Source organism: Atta cephalotes, assembly GCF_000143395.1.
Source record: "Atta cephalotes unplaced genomic scaffold scaffold00031, whole genome shotgun sequence".
Lineage (NCBI taxonomy): Eukaryota > Metazoa > Arthropoda > Insecta > Hymenoptera > Formicidae > Atta > Atta cephalotes.
The window spans coordinates 2,138,658-2,142,423 of record NW_012130095.1 but is presented as its reverse complement, the minus strand read 5'-3'; the positions used below and the strand labels follow the sequence as shown (position 1 = coordinate 2,142,423).

The 3,766-nt window shown below is 29.1% G+C and overlaps 1 protein-coding gene across 1 annotated transcript in view; it reads right to left on the bottom strand.

The window, feature by feature from the left end:
• The window catches only part of LOC105620988 (cytoplasmic dynein 1 light intermediate chain 2), a 10,348-nt gene that overhangs the window by 2,782 nt on the left and 3,800 nt on the right, over positions 1 to 3,766 (bottom strand). The window lies entirely within an intron of this gene.

The window sequence follows — 3,766 nt, the reverse complement described above, 5'->3', positions numbered from 1 at the left end:
ATATATATNATAATTATATATATTATTATTAATTAATTAATTAATTAATTAGTTTATTAGTAATTTATTATACTTTAGTAAGTTGTACTAAATAAATAATATATATATATATATATATATATATATATATATATATATACATTATATTATGTATAAGATATATGTATATTTTTATTTATTTTTTTATAAAATGCATCTTTTTTAACAAATATTCCAAAAATACTAGCTTCATATTTCTCAAAGGAGATTTGTCATTGATGATTCTGTTGTATACCTATTATGATTTATGAATTTAAAGATAATTATCTTCTTTTCCTTTTTTCGCTATTCAATGCATTTCTTATAAATATTTTTCGTAACTGCATTTTTGTTTATAATTAATAAGTGAAAGTTTTATTGTATTTGATTTTTATTACCAATTTATATTGTGTTCAATTATTTAATGGTTAGCTCAATCACAAAAATTAGTAGTATTAGAGGAAAAGCCCCTATTATGAGAGATCGAGTTCATTTTGGGTAAATGCTAGAAGTCTATAGGCAGAATTTAATTAAATAAAATAATAATCATTTTGAAGGGAATTTAATAAGCTTTAAGATAATGTTACATAAAATTTAATTCAAATTTTTCTATTTTTTTTTAAATTAAAAAAATGTAAAAGTGAGCAAAGTCAAAATATTGTGCTCCTAATATGAAATGCCCCGAGAAATCGATAGTAAAACGCAAAGTATATCATTGTAATTAAAAAACTTTATTTAATGTTTCTAAAATACAAACACAACCAGCGTACGCAAAAAATAAGCATGCGATAGATTATCGCAGAACTTGTTTTCGAGTAGTTGGAATCAAGCATCACAGATATAGGCACTCGATATTTATTCCGGTTGTCTTTTTTATTATTGTACAATAACATTTATACTTTAGCAACGATTTTTACTATAACATAGGAGCATAAGTTATTTCATATTAGGAATACCCTGGGTATCTCACATTACGATTTTCACGCCTTATAGTTTTACATCAAATCTAACTTCTGTAATTAAATAATTCAACATATCTTATATTTTTCTATTAGTACGACTTTACTCTATCACTACATGAAGAATTTATTGCTAAATATTTATTTATTAAATAAACAAGGTTTAAATGCTCATCTCAATGAAACTTGAAAACATCCAAATTATAAAATCTTATTTTACAATGACTACAGGCATGATCTAATAATGAATTTTCTACTAAATAGTTTCCAAGAGCAATAAATTCATGATGAACCAATAGATAGCGTTTATTAGAAACGCTAGCAGAAAGTAAGTTTAAGTTTAGCAGAAACGCTATCTCATATTAGGCGCCTCCCAGTGAGAAATGACAATGAAATCATATCGAATCGATGTTGATTCGATGTCGATTTGACACTTTCAACGTCGAATCGATGTCGATTCCATTATCATTTCTCACTGGGCTATCTCATAATAGATTTTCCTCTATACATCATAACGATTGATAAATTATAATCTTAGACAAAAAATAGTAAGAATGATTATAAAATGGGATGATTTATATTTGAAGGCCATTCCTATTTCGACAGTATTTTTATATATTGTATTACTGTCTTTTTTGAATTTTATTTTAATACATATAACTATTGTATGATAATAAATATATAATATGAATTATACGATATTATAAATAAAGACAAGTGTCTGAGCTGCGATAATTATAGCGTATGTTCTATACAGCAAAGATTATATTATTGATTGCTTTTTGATGTATTTTATTCTAATATAATATTAAATCAGTGCAAAAGTTCGTGTCCGATTCGTATAGATAGAACTGGTGAAGCAGCATGACTCTGTGTTGTTTATGTATGCATATTACATATATCGATGGAAAGATAACAGTCATAAGTGTCATTTCAGTATCAGAAATGTTTGGTTTGCTTGAATTTAAATCGTGAAAAAAATAATTGAAGATGGACAAGGAAAAGTTGCATTTTCGACATGTGATGCTTTACGAGTTTCGGAAAGAAATAAAGAAAAAAATTGGCGCTGTGACAAAAAATATTCAAGAAGTTTATTTGGACTATGCACCAGCCCTTCGAACGGTGAAGAAGTGATTTGCTAAATTTCGTGGTGATTTCAACTTCGAAGACAAATTCTGGGCGTCCTTTTGTCATTGATGACGACGTTCTGCGTACATTAACAAACAATACATGTATTTCAACGAAAGAGGTTGCTGAGGCCCTAAATACTGATCGATCAACCGCGTTTCGGCATTTAAAGAAGATGGGACTCATTTGAATCTGAAGTTCGAGTACTTGGGTATCGCATTCGTTGTCCGAAAAAAACAAGTTGGACCACATCTCTGCAGCCGATTCTTTACACTTGAAGAAGTTTTTTTTTGGACCGTTTGATGACTGGTGACTGTAAAAATGGGTACTGTATACCAAAGTCAAACACAGACTTACTTAGAAGGAAACAAACCAGCAGATTCAGTTGCCAAAGCAGAGTTGCATTCGAAGGTTTTACTGTTTGTTTAGTGGGATTGTCAAGGCTCATTTTGAGCTGCTTCCTGTTGGCCTAATGATTGATTCAAAGAAGTACTTAACAATTAAATTGGATACAGTAATCAAAGAAAAATGCTCGAGCTTAATTGTAGAAGCGTCGTCTTCCATCATGACAATGCTGGACACTTCGAAAATGACTCTGGACAAATTGAAACAGTTGAAATCTTATTGCATTCACTATATTATTCGGATATCATAACTTTTCATTATTTGTTTCGGTCATTATAAAACTGAGGCTGTCAAAAATCACATCACCGCATTCTTTGTTCTTGAAAAACCACATAATTTTTTTTCAAATGTGGTATCTATAAATTAGTTGAACATTGGAAAATGATGTTGGCGAATACATCATTGATTAATAAAGATTTTTTTACAATAACAACTGCTCAACTTTTATTCACAAATCGGACATGAACTTTTGCACTGATCCAATAAAGGAATTTTGTATATATAAACTCGTTACACAAATTCGTTTATTATCGCTTAGTGGAATTGTAACTAATGTTGCTCGGATTAAAAATAAGAGACAAGATATACGAAAAATTATTTATTTTCATTGAGAATTTGAATTTCATATACATACAGCCACATTTAGTTGATAATTGAATGTACATGTCTCTGCTCGCCTGTTTTGACTTGAATAATATATCTTTCTTGAATTTTCTTGAATTGAATAATATATCAGCTAAAACTCTATAAAGTATCGAATTTACACGCGCAATTTGTGGACATCTATTCCCCAGTTTCGTACCATTAGCTATCCCTAAATCTGAAGACTGCAATGTGTCTTTCTTTAAAAGGATTCTTCCATTTTATTTTATGAACAATTCGTATAAAAGACTATCTCACGCATTCGCACATTTTCGCAACGCTAACGGCACTTTGTTAAAATTAGACCGAATGCAGAGTAATGAGCCGTCATGGAGACTATCTCATAAAAAAAACGATCGAACATAAAAAGAGTATTTGTTTACAAAGAAGAGATAAAGATGTGCATTCGTATGTAAATATATAGAATGATAAAAAAAAACCGCGCATCCGTTTCCACGTACACGGGCATTGCTAAATAATTTACTATGATCAGGCGCTAGGACAACATGTGCGTAAGCATATATATTTCGGTAATATTATATTAAATATTTTAATTACATTAATTTAATAGCTTTCTAATTGTACTCTGCTTCATTATTGATATTTAATCGATT